The sequence below is a fragment of the Cimex lectularius genome, unplaced genomic scaffold, assembly GCF_000648675.2.
Source record: "Cimex lectularius strain Harlan isolate CLEC.00 unplaced genomic scaffold, Clec_2.1 scaffold68, whole genome shotgun sequence".
NCBI classification, from domain to species: domain Eukaryota; kingdom Metazoa; phylum Arthropoda; class Insecta; order Hemiptera; family Cimicidae; genus Cimex; species Cimex lectularius.
Genome location: NW_019392732.1, coordinates 1,416,851 through 1,433,552, shown reverse-complemented (window position 1 = coordinate 1,433,552; position 16,702 = coordinate 1,416,851). Strand labels below are relative to the sequence as shown.

At 34.9% G+C, this 16,702-nt stretch overlaps 1 protein-coding gene across 23 annotated transcripts in view; it reads left to right on the top strand.

Annotated features, from left to right (window-relative positions):
• LOC106661379 (RNA-binding protein Musashi homolog Rbp6) overlaps positions 1-16,702 on the top strand; it is an 892,072-nt gene that overhangs the window by 246,694 nt on the left and 628,676 nt on the right. The window lies entirely within an intron of this gene.

Below are 16,702 nucleotides of genomic sequence, written 5' to 3'. Positions count from 1 at the left end.
CTGTGTTCTTAATCTATTATCACGCTATTTTTACCTGTATGCGTTTGTTTTTCTGTTTAACCCCCGTTTTCGCCTTGTTTCGTTACGGCTTAACGTACACAGTCGCAGTCCACCGACAGTTCCAGGTTTTTTTGGCAGTCCGGGGTCAGACCTCGGTCTTATCCGTCCAGCCACCGGGGTTGTTGCTTGGTCAATTCAGCACAAAACTCATGGACTTCCAAACCATACAAACTCACGCTCATTCTTAAATACATTCTCTCTTATTTACATTTATTTGTTCACTCTGGCCTCCCTTTAACGAATGAAAATTTCTTTGCCTAATTGTCAGTTTGTCTGATTGTATATCGCTTTCACTGAATCCCTATGTGTGTTAAGGTCTCTGTCTGTCTCTGTCTCTCTCTGTCTCTCTCTGTCTCTCTCTCTCTCTCTCTCTCCTCTCTTTCTCTCTCGCTCTCCAATTCCAATTCCTATTATGCTTGTTTTTTCTTGGTGTCAGTTTCAATCACTCTGTCTCTCTTCCATCCAACCGCTATTACTTAATTTCACTTTCTTCCTCACTGTAGTCCGTGCTATTTACATTTATGTACGATTTACTATCTCATTTTGTTGTTTTTATACTCTGTTCCGTCTTTCTTTCAATCAACCATGCTTACGTATTTACTCTCCTACTCACTCTCATTCTTAATATTCTTTTCTTTAATACTTCCCTTAACTCTTTTTTTCTTTGTTTCTTTCATACGATGTACTCTCTTCGTATGTTAGTCTCTGTCTTTGTCTCTCTCACTCAACCTCTCTCTCACTCCCTCTTCTTTCTCTCTCTCTCTCTCTTTCTCTTTCTCTCTCACTCTCTCTTTCTCTTTCTCTCTCTCTCTCTCTCTCTCTCTCTCTCTCTATGCCCACAATTTTCTTACTCTCTCTCTCTCCCTTCCTCCCCTCTCTCTTTCTGCTTCTATCTATCTATCTACCTATTTACGTGTCTTCTTCCTTTAGTTATCCTTTATACTTTTTAACTCTTTACTTTTTCTATTATTTCTTGTCGTAGTCGTGGTCTCTTTATCTCATTCTTTTACTCAATTACTTTCTACTTTAATAATTCCCTCTTTCTCTTTTTTCAAATTTCTGTTTCTTTATGGTGATGGTTTGTATCTTTTTATGGACTATGAGTCCAATCAATACCCTCTCCATTCTGTCTTTTTTTTCTAACATGTTCTTCTATTTATTTTTTATTTCCTTGCCCTCGCTGTAAATAAATTTATAGCTTTTTTATAGTTACAGATTTTTGGGTCGTAAAAATGGCCAAAATATTTACAGTTTGACCAAATTTTTCAATAAATTACCTAATTGACTAATCGTTATAATTCCACTATGATCGCTATGAAATGGATGACAATCAAATCTGCCGTGTATGTTTTTTATAATTACAGTATAAATCTTTTTTTTAAATTACAATATTTGTAGACCGGGGGTGTCGGAGCTATACGGCAAAGACAAAAAGTCGTTTCTCCTTTGCTGTGTTGTAAGTCCCTTTTTAATTTCAACTTCAAGAGCTTTTACGCCGAGTAGTTATCGGTTAAGCAATAAGTCCCAGATTGTGCTAGAATTCTTATTTCCATTGTTTTTAAATCATTGTGAATCATTTTATCATAGATGAAATCCCATCTACTGTGCCTACGAGATCCCTATTCCTACGATAAAACCAAATTGTTATGATCAAAATGGCCGGGATCCTTTCAAATTGCCCTGTTATTGCCATCGTCGACATAAAAAGCGATTGGATGAATTTTCTAGTACGAACGACTGGAGTTCAAAGTTCAAAGAAATAATTTCAATTTACAGACCCATTTTTCGGGGTTATGTTAGGACGCATAAATTATTAGGACATATTGTTTTCCTAATTTTGCAACATGAACCGAGTAATTTGTTGAATTTTTTATGTGCTATTTGAAGAATTCTTTCTGAATCCTATGCAAATTTTTATGTTCTTTAATTTCACACATTAAATATATAGCAAAATGTTTGATTATAGTATTTAATAACGAATAACTTATTTTTTGCAAATTATTTGAAATTTATATTACTTACCGCGAGATTCTGCTTGGATACGCGTGATTATTACCTAGAGACCATCTATATCCATTAATAATTTGATGTAATTTGAATGTACACAATATATCCTGTACCCCTGAAGAAGATTTATGGTTTTTTATTTTGCTTATACAACAAATAGAGTTTACAATAAATTCAAGTCTTGTGGGTGAAATGAAATGTTTTCTCAGACGTTCATTAATCTTATCCCGCTCCCATCCGAATGCTTGAATTACGTTGTTGATGGTGATTAATTACATGGTGTACATTGCAAGAAAATAAATATGTTGCTGGTATAAAATTATTTAAAAAATTTCATTTATTTATCAGCAGTGCCATTTTTGTAAACAAGTTAGAAATACATTACATTTTAAAGTAAACTTTAATGATCTAGTTTTGTGTGGTGGCCGTAAACATCCGTAGATATGGGTAATGTGAACAGCGAGGGCAGGCGGGCCAACATCAGAGTAGATCATAGGTCAAACACACAAATGAATGTCAGTATTGGACCACATGTCTGTTGACTATAGCTTGGATATTGGAGGTGAATGTTGTCCCATGAATTGTGAGAAAATTATTATCTTTTTAAATAAAGGCTGTGTTTGTCTTGTTTGATTATTTTGAGGGTAAAATTTATCAGATGGAGATCTAAGGTTCTGCAGATGGTGTTCTTTAACTTTTGCATGGTGAGGTTGTAATGACAAAACGTTTCTGGCTTGATAAAACGAGCGATAAGGTATACCAGGATGATCTACCTGATCAAACTCAGAAGGAACAATAGGTGAATATTGAATCGAAAACACGCTCCGTTTATTCCGTCGCTCGTACGACCCGCGATTCGCCTAAGTTTCCAAAGGTGCTCCGACCACGTTAGCAAACTTTCCCGTCTTATTCTGCCGTCTTGTTAAAACACCAGGCCCTTGGGGGAATTGAAAGGACGGGAAAGGGCAGGGATCGATCTCGATTCCCTAGGTGGGAGGCCCGTATCGGCAGCGGTGCAGCAAGGTACGTCTTAGTATTCTCGGTGCAGATCCCGTCCCATTGCTGAGGCGTCTTAATCTCAAGTACATCTAAATGGCTTGTGGATGTTCCACGAGAAGGAGGAGAAACCTCGCTCTGAATAACAATACACGCCAACAGTAGACACGCCCTACAATTTAGGGAAGGGCTCCTATCTGTATTATTCCCAAAAATAGTTTTGTTTTTCTCTGCATTCTGTCATAAAGCTTTAAACTACATAGATAAAACAACGTGTCGTTAATTAAATTAGCCGTTTTATAGTTAAAACTACAATTTGAATAATGATGGCGATCACTCTAAATGGTATAATATTTCTAAAGGAGTCATAAAGGGAGAAGAAAACTTGTTTTTCTTTATGTTTTATTGCGGGCATTGTAAATTATTTTACCGAACCTGGAGCTAGTGGGGTTGAAATTGAAAACAAAAGCGGACTGTTTGGCGATTTTGACTCATTCTTGGCATGATGCACGGAATAAGCTAAAGTATTGTATATCCTTTTTGCAAGGGAAACAATCTCACCGTCAACATGATTAAAATCAAGGTCCATAGTTTTCATAAGGGAAGGCAAAAGAGGCTTAAAAATTAAACAAATTTACACCCTACTGCCCACTAAAATAACATTTGCACGTTTATATCTGACATTTTGCCAGTTAGTTAACTATAGCTCAGATTTTTTCTTGAATAAAATCCGTTTGTATTGCTTTCATTATTCCAAAATCACTTTTAACGCACTACGAAAACTCACCAAACTAAACAACCTTCCTTTCCGGAATTAATGTTCCTCGCAGTGTTGTCCCAAGGCATTTAATTCGTCCATCCTGGATATCGTCCGACCCGGACGATGCGTCATAGAGTTGATCAGCTTCGGTCGTCCATGGTTTCATGTAGTCTGCTGCAGTAGACTTTTGTAGTGGTTCTTCGGAGTTCCCTATCTTACGAACATTGTACCTGTCTGGTCCTCGAAGATTAGTTATAAAGTATGGTCCTAGATATTTGCGGTTGATTTTTCCTGAAGGATGGAATTGTGAGCGTTGTATGGCCACCAAGTTTCTGATGTTGAAAGGATGGTGGGGCTTCCGTCGTCTGTTGTAGTTTTTCGTTGTTCACGGATTGGATCTGTTCTCTAGCCTTGATTTTTTCCTCTTCACGCCCGTCCATGGAATGTTTTACGTACTCCTCTTCGATAATGCTTTTAAGTAGTAATAGGTTGTTTCCTCTCAACTCCGATCATTAGTTTAAACGGTGTTGNGAGTGAGTGAGTGAGTGAGTGAGTGAGTGAGTGAGCGAGCGAGCGTGCGTGCGTGCGTGCGTGTGTGTGTGCGTGTGTGTGTGTGGATGTGTAAAGCGAGGTGCAGCAAAAACTCCAAAAAATTGAGTTATAGTAGATCCTAGATCCTAAATAGAGTAAAATGTAACCAACCAACCGAAGTGTCTCAATTCCGTCGAAAGTTCTGAAATTTTACGTGTTTTTTCGAAAAATCCCGACTTACCCCGTAAAGTAGGATTTTTCAGAATCAAGAACATTTGTCCCAATTTTTAACCAAACTTTTGAATTCTGCATTAAATTTCCTAAGAAGCAGTTTTTCATCATATCAAACGCCGATGTTTGATTATTAATTCAACCCAAAACGAAAATTTTTTAAAAATAAATAGAAACTGACGATAAATTTCAAAAATGACTGTTTTACCACAAACATATGTAGGGGTGGCAAACGCCAGAAAAACATCTTAATTTAATAAACTTGGTTATGGTGAACTCGAAGTTCCAAAAACGTCATCCCTTCAACGGTAAAATCAACGGGAATGTTAAAATAGCTTAGTTCAAATATGTAAATTTAACGCATCAGACGAGAGTGGTTTTTATTTAGTTTAATTTTTTGTTTTATTATTTATTTTTATCGTTCGCCGGATAAGGGAAAAATAGGAGAGGATTGAACTTGTCTTGAACGCCAGCAGTGTAACAGACTACAGTATTTCGTCTCAAAATGTACTTTTACATGTTATCTTCCTTAAAATAAAAGTATTTCAATCGTTCGTTTTGTGCCACCTGCACTTTCATGCCATTAAATAAAAAAAAAAAAATAAAAAAAAAAAAAAATTGATTGTTGGTTTTTGTTGTTGATTGGACTGCACGTGTTGTTTTGGATGATATAGTTAAGCTTCTTCATTGTTATTACGCTTTCTGTGTACAGAAATGTATTTCAAGGCATACGTCTCCTCCTCAGTAACATACATTATTATTTAACTATTATTAACAGGATTATCGAGTTCCCTATCTCCTCATAATGTGGGGCTGAAATCGATCCCCCTGTGGCCCTAGAAAAAATAGTAAAAATATTTTAATAATAAAATTTTGGGTTTAAACAATTGTGTTCTTACAACTTCTTCTTCTTGAATATCAAGAGAAAGCTGGTTATTTTGGCTAGAAGTTGATTTATTTCTCCCTTTATTTCTCTCTCTATTTATTACGTTTTTTTAGCCACTTATTTATAAATGATTGCATTTGAATCTATTATCTACAATATTAATATATGTTGTTTCTAACCATTCTCAATTTTTTTAATTTTCATAATCTAAAATTTTTCCTTTAAATGTTGTAACAGTATTGTTTTTGTCTGATTTTTTCAAATTAAAAAAAAACAACTTTTATTTGTTGAATTATATATTGTTTGCATGTTTTTACCTATTATTTTTTTGGCAGCTACATGTTATTATATAAACTGCATTACATTTCCAAAATTTCTCAATTTATTCTTGTATATTCAGATGCATACATTTTATTTTTTAATTGTATATGGTACCGTTTGACTTTGTTAATATTTTTTGTATTCTAAGTGTTTTACCATTTCATTTACTAAAATGTAATTACATTCATTGTGAATACTACTTTTAACTAGATTAATAACATTGTATATAAGGTTTTTGAATAATTTTTATGGAATATAAGGTTCTGTGGACACTTTTTTGCTAGATTCGTTATTTTATTATACTTACTCTTGACTGGATGGGATGAGAAATACTTTCCTATTCTATTACTTGCTAACTACTTACCCATTGTTGTAGAAGCACGAGGACTTCGTTCCCGTTCGGAGACAGCCCAACAAAACGTGTTCGTTGGAGAAGTGGGGGTAGGTGAACGCGGGAAATGGGTAGAGTGGGTAGACGGATGCCAGATAGTCAGTGGAGTGTATGTATTGGTCCCGGACTTCACTTGATCGTTAACGTGAACAAAATCTAATTCCGTGTATCATGGTAGGCATGAAATCACAAAATGAAAGGGATATAGGTGATAGAAGAATGAATGAAAAAGTGGCAGAAATGAATATATTCACAATAACGATGTATAAATAAACCTATATCGTGCGTCGTAAAGATGATGTTGTCGATATTATTATACATAAAATATGCAATAAGTTAAGAGGAAATAGGGGACGCAACAACGATGGAGTCCTGAACGGACGTTCCAATGTTAATGAGATGTATATATAAATATATATTATGTATATACTAGCTTTTAGTCGCGATTTTGTCCTCGCGATTTAGTCGAGATTTAATGTACCTTTCTAATGCGAAGCAGAGTGCTAGTGTATGGCTTTCTAATATAATGTATCGTTTCTCAAATTCGTCTCTCCTTCACTGCACTTTGGTCGATACACGGTAAAAAGTTGTTCATACAATCCCCTTAGGGATGGAATTTGCAAAAATACCTTCTTGGCGGCTATCAGTGTCATTATAGTAATGCACTGTCGAAATTTCAGCCCTTTAGATTCAGCGGTTTTATCTGTGCGTTGTCACTCAGCCGGTCCCGGAATTGTTTTACATATAAGAGAAAAAAGTTGTGTTTGTAAACCAAATTTCTTGAAATATTTCCGCCATAAATTTTGAATATTCGGACCGATAGGTAAAAAGTTGCAGTTCGGTCGCACTATTAATGTCGAGGGCCCCCTCCCGAAGAAAAACAGTCGCTTAATCGAACAAAACATCTCTGAATCTGTTGTGTTCAGTTGGTAAAATGTTAGGTTGGTAAAACCGCTCGGCCGCCCAGACTGGTCGAACCGCTTTTGCGATGTGCCGCGTTTGTAATTTTCCTACATTGATTCTGTTTTCCTCTTTTCTTCTCTTCCTATTTATCACTTTTACTTTTTCTTACGTGCTTCACCCTGTGTTATGCCGATACCCACGCGAGTGCCAGTCCTGGAACACGAAACAAGAAGAATTTGTTTTTCTGGAATCACCGAACGGTGAGTTAACCTTATTTCCCTTGATTCTTTAATCACTTTTTTCCTCTTTCTTTTTAATTTCGTATTTACACAGTACGCTATGTATATTTAATGGTCCTCCATTCAAGGATTCAGTTTTATTATTGTCGGCTTAATTAATATTTGAATCTCGGTATTTGTTCTAGCCTTGCTTTCTGCCCGAAATGCTACGAGCCACGACTTGCGTCGTGTAGTCTCGTTGTATTATTTTTTCTTCTTTAACCCTTTTTTTCACCGTTTATAATATTCCATTTATTTTTAATTTAATATTTACACAGTCCGCTACACTAAATTACAACTACGTAATTTAAAATAATTCTTTGCAAAGTTAAATTTCTATTATTAAGCCCTTCTTTTAAGTACTTATACAAACAGGCCTAGTATAATCCACCCAGAAACATAATTTAGCTTAGGTTAGTTTTTATTAAAATGTTTTGTTCCGTTTGGGTTAATAATGGACTACAAATAAATGATAAATACTTTCTACTTACTTTTGAATTTTCTGTCCACGTTTGGTTCAAATCTTTTGGAGGGTGTGCAATTTAGATTTATGAACTCTGCAAATTTTATTTTGAAGGTTAACTTTCCCTCATCAAAATTGTCTGAAAATTATAAAAACCGTATTTATATTACTAATTAGGATTACTTATTTTCCCTTTTAATTAATAAGGGGATTAGAAATGTTATTTTGTCACTATTTAATAAAAATGTCTCCAGCAGAATCTAAAGAATTTAGATTTCACCATATATGTATATTTTATTGGATGGGGCTTTGGGGTAAAGAATATCGGTTTTATGTACATAAAAACTATATTATCTTTTAGTGATAACATTGTTATTATAATTCCCTTTTATTGATTGTTCTTAAAATGATTATAAATAAAAATAATGTATTGGTTAACTTGTTGACAAGAGATCAATAATCAGATAATCAAGGTCTATTCTGTAAACCGTAACCTTAAATATTCTAAGAAACTGGGCATGCATGTTACTTGCTTAATTATTTAACTGTTTTTAAAATGTTTGATGGTTTTTTAAGTCGTAACCACTGAAGTACCTCGAAATCGATACTTGTTTTTTTAGACTTTTTGTGTTTTTTTTGGTTGTCTCCGTCCGTTGAATGGAGTGGGTCAAGGTAAAAAATAGATTTTATGTACACGTATTTTAAGTGAACAAATTATTTTAATACTTAACTCGGCTACACCGGTTTATATTTATAAATCGTATAGTCAAGGATCCTATCGAGAAAACAATCGTCACAAGTCTAATTTATTTATTTCCATATTCCATTTGATGAACTGGAAAGTCGTCCACAAAAGCAAAACAAATAAACACTGTGCTGTTCAATTTGTTTTTAATGTTTGGCCAATAAAAAAGAAAATTAGTGGAATATATTTCCTGTTATTCGGTCACGCTGTTAACGTCGAGGGCCCCCTCCCGAAGAAAAACAGTCTCTTAATCGAAGCTGTTGTGTTCAGTTGGTAAAATGTTCGGTTGGTAAAACCGTTCGGCTGCCCCGACTGGTCGAACCGCTTTTGCGATGTGCCGCGTTTGTAATTTTCCTACATTCCTTCTGTTTTCCTCTTTTCTTCTCTTCCTGTTTATCACTTTTACTTTTTCTTACCTGCTTCACCCTGTGTTATGCCGATACCCACGCGAGTGCCAGCCCTAGAACACGAAACAAGAAGAATCTGTTTTTCTGGAATCACCGAACGGTGAGTTAACCTTATTTCCCTTGAATCATTAATCCCTTTTTCATTGCTTATAATTTTCCCCTTTCTTTTTAGTTTAATATTTACATAGTCCACTACATACAGTCCTCTTATTATTGACGAATAGAAATTATTGACGAGAATACTAGGAAAGCGGGGTTTGTGCGCCCCAGGGACTGCAGCCTTCTAGCTTTCTTGTACCTTCCTAGTTCCTTAGTTCAGTGCAATGAACTCAATCCTTCATCTCAGAAGTATTTGGTCATTGATTGTTGCTGGTACAATTTCATTCCCTAGGTTATTTTCTGTAAGCTTGGTTAAATCCCCATTTAGCCGTTGCTTCGCATTGGAAGGTGATATGGGTGGCTTTTTCCACTTCCTCATTACATAATCTGCAAATATTATGGGTTATATATACCCATGTTCTGTACATGTTTTCTCAGATGCTAGTGACCGGTTTATAGTCCTATCACTACTCTAAATCTAGCCCTCTCCACTGCAGAATTGAGTTTGACAGTCTTGGTGAGGTTTGTTTTAACATACGTTTACTGAGTCTAGCGCCGCTAGAGTTAATCCACTTCTGCTTTTGTCTTATTTAGATCATCCTGCTATGGAGGATTCTGTATTTGTTTTTGTTATCCCAAGGATAAGTTCGAGACCTATGTATCATCTTGCAGATCCTCCACGTTGCGGAGAAATAGAAATTATTACAGTTCTGAGAATTGTTGAGGTTAGTTTAACACCCAAAGATATGAAGGCCATTTATACCACTGAAGAAAATAAAATGATTTAGTTGAACCTAATGATTTTTCATCTATTCATGTTCATTTTAAGCTGATATCACCAATAAATGAAAACCAGACCAAAACACTTTATGGAAGTACAAGTTGATAAGGATGTACTCCCTTTGAAAGAAGGGTTTTCTTCTTTCCGAACTGTTTTGATCTGTTTTGTCGTTGAGGACCTCTGATGGAATGAAAAGACCATATTTCAAAACAGAGTATCGTTTTTCATGGAATCCAGTAAACCACTTTACTTATTGACAGCCGATTGGCCAAAATTGATCATGCCAAGGGCCAGCTCGTGGCAGCTCTGACGGTTCGTCTATTGTAGATTCGTACTCAAAGTTTTCGATTTTGTCTAGGATGTTCCAGAGTTTGCAAAATTTAAATTAAGCTTTTCTTTAATTTTTTGGCGTAAGCTGATTCAGATTTCTGGAGCTTATATAAAAAATTATAAAAAAACACGATCCGTTTTTACCCTGGGCTTGGCGGTTTTCGCCAACTTTTAACATTTATCTCTCGGATGTAAGTGCGAACTGTAACCGACGCGTCAGCAAAGTTTTTCAACTCTTGGACTGCCGGGTAATATTTTTTTCTAGCAAAACTTTTAAGTGAAAATTTTAGGTATCGCTTAACGCGAATTACCTTTTTTTATTTATACCACATCCTTGGGAGTCAACAATAAACTATTAATACTTACAATAGTAATATTGTATTTGCAGTTGAAAAGAATTTCTAAGCAGAGAGAACGTAGAAAATCTAATAATGTTTGAGGGTATAGAAATCTAAAATTTTCAAACTGCTTGGCGTATACTTGCCATATATATATTTGGGCACCTTTGAGTCTTTTTTTAAATATTTCTTGCGCAATGCGTTATACAACATGGAGCTTGAAAAACTAATGGCGTGGTGAGCCGCCATTAGGTCAAAATTTGGGCCTTAAACCCCACCCTACACTCCATGTGTATACCATATTAATGTTCCTCTACTATCAGGGTTTTTAATTTTTCAAACAACTCATCCTCCATCCTTCAAAGCTGGTCTTGGAATGCTTAAGATATATGTAACTTTAGGAAAATTGGATGTAGAAAGAAATCACACTGCATGGAAAACAATCAAAGTAGTTTTTCAATTTCTCAAGCAGGAAAATAAAAACCTGCCAATTTCATCAGGCGGAAATTATGGTAAAAAATTGAAAATGGCTATTGCTCAATTAATTACCACCTTTAAAAATTGGTAAAACTGATAAACCTGCGGGTTCTCTATGAAACGGTAGAGACGTAGGAACAAGGCCTATTTGCCTAAAAATGAAAAGCCCGCAAATGGAACAGTTCTTGGAGGACACAAAACCTAGGGATATGTCTGCTCGTACACTTTAAGTATCCTGTGATCTCAGGAAAAGCCTGCTCTTAAAATTCTGACTAAATAGACAACGAGGAAGTTTTTGTTACCTTTCTGCCTGACACACTCTCTCTCTCTCTCTCTCTCTCTCGCTCTCTTTTTCTACCTTCATCTCTTTTTCTCCCTTTCTCGCTCTCCCTCCCTTCCTTTCTCTCTCTTTCTTTCCCCCTCTGTACCACCCTTTCTCCCCCTTCCGTTTGACTTTTTTCTCTCCTTCTTTGTTTTATTCTCACTTTAATTTTGGCACTATTTCATTTTATTTGTGTATAATCTCTCTCTCTCTCTCTCTCTCCCTCCCTCTCTCTCTCTCTCTCTCTCTCTCTCTCTCTCTCTCCCTCTCTCTCTTTTCATTTCTTTGTTTAACTTAGTGTCTCATTCTAACTCCCGCTCACAATTTCTCTCTTTCTCTCTCTCTCAGTCTATCTGCCTGTCATACTATTTTCCTATCTATCTGCCTACCTATCTTGCTTTTATGTTTTATCTCTTGTCTTGTCCCTTTTGTGTACTTCTATCTCTTTCTTTTACTCGCTCATTCTTTTTGACACTTTCATTTCGTTTGCACGTTATTTGTTCTGTTTCTTTGTTTGTCTTTCTTTCTTTTCTCTTTTTCCCTCTCTTTCACACATCTCTTCCTCTCTTATATGGTACTGGTTGGGAAATAGGTGAATTTTAGTTAATTTTCTCTTCACTTTTCGAAGTTTAAAAAAATGATAAAGATATGTGCATTATGAGGCCCTTTTAGCCTCCTCCTCTGTTCTTACACTCTCCTTCTCAATTTATTTTAAAATCGTTTCGGTTTTACACGCGATCTCGCGGAGGATTAGATTACGATGTTAGCACTACTTTTAAAACGGCAGATTCATGTATTCATCACTCCATCTTAATTATAAATAAATGCTAAGGTTTTTCATCTTTAACTTTTCATCTGAATAGCGAATGTTTTAAAAAGGCATATAATTAATTCTCTTTTATTGCTCCATGGGTTTTATTCCAACGCGATTATCCTACGTACATAAAACGTTCGAATGCGTCACGCGTTGGACGCCAGCCGTGCGATGGTTAACCGGCAAAATGACGTTTCATATCTATTTTCTATTTTCCTCGTTAAATGTCCTTCGCAATTATTCAAAGGATTGTTTAAGCCAAAGGAAATCCACCAGGACGATTACACGGGCGGAGTGATAGGCCATAACGTAGTTAAACCGCTTCCCGCTAGGCTGCATCACTCTTCACGTTCACTACTGTTTCCTATTAATGTCCTTTGTCCAAGGATCAGACATACCCACAGTCCATTCTTTTTGTTTAGTCAATTATTTAATTAAAAAATTCCCATTGATTTGATTTATTTTTTATCATCCATTTGTTTAATTTTTTGTCGCCATTATAAACAATTTAAATATGTAACACAATTCGTCTTGTGTTAACATACAATTAAATAATCATAAATTTGTTTATGTAGTAAATACTCTTGCATATTGAAAGTTGTTCGACTTATCTCTGATCATATGTGGCTTGATAAAAAAACAGAAAAACAGCCTTGACCATGAATCGTTTCTCCACCGTTGCCGCGTTAATTGGTGTTTTATAACTTTTGGCATTTCACGATTTCCTCTTGGTAATACAACCAAGTTCATAACGTGATATTTCTTTTTTAAAATAATTTTTTGTTTGATATAAATTTACGTAAAAACTTATAAAAAGTAAACGGTGGAAGTAACTTCCTTCAGGATGATTTTCCTCTGGTCTGTTAACTGTGAGATATGATTGTATGTATACGTGATTTTTTTTTTTTTTTGCGAAAAAAGTCTTCTGCATTAATTTTTATTTAAATTTGAATTTATGCATTTTTCAAAACTAGGAATTTTTTGAACCCCTGTCAACAATTTTTTATAGTGTTTGGATCTATAAGATTACTTTTTTTATTTTTAAGCCGACTACCACACTCTAATTTCACATATTTGCGAAAACCTTTCTGTTAACTTAATGAAGGCAGAAAGTATAATTAAGGTGACGCCGTGGTTATGAGCAGGGAGTGGCGAAGCTCAGAGTAGGATGATAGATATTACGTAAAACTCATAATCCCAACATTTACTTTATAGAATGTGCACATTATTGCATCGAGATATGACGTGTTGTTTTAGTTATTTTAAATTAAACATGAACTGATTTGATGGTCAATTTATCAATCACGATCGGTGTGGGACCGGTTGGTTTCGACGTTTATTTTGTTGTAGTTACCGTGTTTGATATTAGTTAAGTTGGTTCTTGCTTGTTGAACTTGGTAATTTACGAGGCAACCAAGTGAATTAAAGATCTATGTTTAATTATTTGATGCATTCAGAGGTTCGGTTACATTAACGAGGTGATTCATAATTTTATTAATCATATAATTTTAGTTCTTATTTTTATAAAAACTTTACACACTCGCTTACACAAGTTACACAGATAGAGTGAATGAATGACCTATTATTTATTGATCACACAACATTAGGTTTCAAGGACCATTTTACATCTAACGAGAATTATTGGTTTATAATAAAATTAAATTTCTTTATAATACGGTTTACACATTTTTTTAAATTCTTGAAATATTACTTGAATTCTGCTAAAAAAATGAAATAATACATTTACAATTTAAGAAAATATGAAAAAAATAATATAATTAAAAAATAATAGTCAAATACGTCTGTTTTTTAGTTTCACAAAATTCCTTTTTGCTCTCGCACCCAAGATATCATCAGATGGTTGTGTTTCCTCTGGTTTTGGAGATGTTGGATGCATTCACTGACTAATTGTGATGTGATTTTTTTTTACACGCTGTGTATAATGTATATATATANTATATATATATATATAGAGAGAGAGAGAGAGAGAGAGAGAGAGAGAAATAGCTTACTGAAAGAAAGAAAGAGTGATTGAAAGAGAGAGAAAGAAGAAAGAAAGAGGATGAGAGTGATAATGAGGGGGGGTGAGGGAGAGGAGACAGAGTTACACAACTGCCTATATATAAACCGTTGAGTTCCTCACTCTATCCTTAAAAAAGACCCTATATTCTAAATTGCTTATGTTAATACTCTTTCTTTTAGCGTGGCTCTGATTAGTAAAAGTGTCTGTAAATTTCTTCCCTTCACACATTATTACGTTTTTACGTCAGAGGGGCAAAACTTGTAACTACATTTATTTAAGGGCCAGAGCGAGTACCTGTTAACATTTCGGGGTTGAGGAACGAAGGCAAAAAAAATTATGAGATGCCCCTGACACCCATTACACACATACAACACTTCTAGCTTAAGTTGATACAAAATTTTTTTAACATTCTTTTTTATCTATTTTACTTTTATTTATGAGGTACTTAAAAAAATTTACTTTTTTTACTGTAACGGGCCGTTTGGTTTGGTTTTGCTTAGGAACAATAGCTTTAAAAAAAATGTTTTATGTATAAATTATGATAGTACACATAACTAGCTTATTTAACATCCATTTTCAATTAAGTATTACTTACTTTTGGAGGATGATATTGTGCCTTTTAAATTTAATAAGAATAATCATCTTACACGAGTATAAGCTATGTTCAAGTAATGAAAGAAAGGCATAAAATAAGTGTAAAGCCATCCCAAAAGATAAAATATCTATAAGTTACCAGGGTACTTTCAATTTCTTCAAGGCCTTACTGAAAACAACCCACATTTTAATTATAAATTTGAAACTAAATTCCAACTTTATTCTTGATCCTGTGTTATTATAATAAACTTTAATAAGTTGATAGCCATAGAAGGTATTTGAATTTATTTTCGTTAAATTAAGGTGTCTGGTGTGTACAATAATATTTTGACGCATTTTACAACTGCAGGAGGGGTGGATGATTGATGAGTTGATGAGTCGGTTTTACCCCGCTACCAGCTCGACGTAGGGTATCATAAAACCTGTTTAATTATACTATATATTCAGAAAGATGTAAAAAATGAACGTCACTGGCATGATAAAGGAAAAAATATTCAGACGGTTATATTAAAAACGTTAAGCCCGAAAGCGAAGATTAGTCGTTTAAAGGGATGACGGGCGGAGCGAGAGGTAAACTATGTAAGGTAGACTATTTCGATGGGTTGAGAATAATAATAACAAATCATAGTTAAAAAGACTATTTTTCTATAGGTCAATGAAGAAAATAAAATTTTTATAATTATAATATTACAAAACAAGACTTCAATTTTGAACATATATGCAATAAATGGTATAGCTTGAAGGATTATTAAAGAAATATTATTCATTACCAGTTAGTTAACCAGAAAATTTCGTGCGGTTTGTCATTTATTATAGCTTTAAAACCGTTAATCAACTTCAAAGTTACATGGGAAGTATAGGTGTTTACATCACGTAATACAAAAGAATAATGTCTCAGTTCATAAAGAAAAAGTGACTTGAACAGTTAATTATAAATTATAAGATATTTGCTTTCTCATGGTTACTCTCTCCCCCAATTCGATTCGTTCTTGCTTATTGTATGAACTTTAGCTACTATGGGGAGGGGGCGATGGTAAAATTTGTACTGCGTTCCGTGACGAAGAGTAAGTGTGTACACTGCGGAAAAGTGATTCAAAAAGTTTTTAAAAGTATTTAACCAAATACAAAGAATCGCCTTTTGTTGTTGAATATTCGGTTTTCACGTAAATGGGAGAGTTTCGTTTGGTGACAGGCAATGATACGATACGACCTCTTGGTGTTATCTGATCCATTTTTCGTCCCACATGACAAGCCAGTCAAAAAACGTCTCTGGCACTGTGATAACGATGAAACACAAATTTTTAAACACTGAAGCTTTTTACCGTCGTTCAATTTTTGAGGAACCCATTTGCTCAGGCTCCACTTCTTCCAATGTCGTTGTAAGCAAGAGGGAATTATTTCATCGGTTACGTCTAAACTCTGGCGAACTCCGGACATGTTTGACTGGAATGAAGTTCGACTGCTTTTCTCAATTCGTCGCCATTCAAGTCAGGTCTACCAGACAGCGGTTAATCTTTACATCGCCTCATTCCTAGAAGCAAGCTTTTTCAACCACTTGGGCAATGCGCCCAAACTGATTACTGGTGACTGTCTTACTTTATCTCACTTTCTTTGTATCTATCTTGCTTTTATGTCTTTCTCCCTAAAGACCCGTCTTTTTGACACACATTTTGAAACACATTTATTTTATTTTGCTTGTACGTTAGTTCTTTTGCTTATGTAAGTCTTTTTCTCTTGTACTTCCTCCCACTTTCTGTTTTTGTGCCTCACTAATGCACTTCCATTCCATCTGTATTCTAAATAATACTACCGGTGAATAAATCAATCCGGAGGCATCCGTTGACATGGCGCTGATCTCTAGGTTCATTGTTCGAATCCTGCGGCCCTACATTTGAACCCGACATACTTACAAATGAGCTTTTTTTTCAAAACCACCAGCACCCTA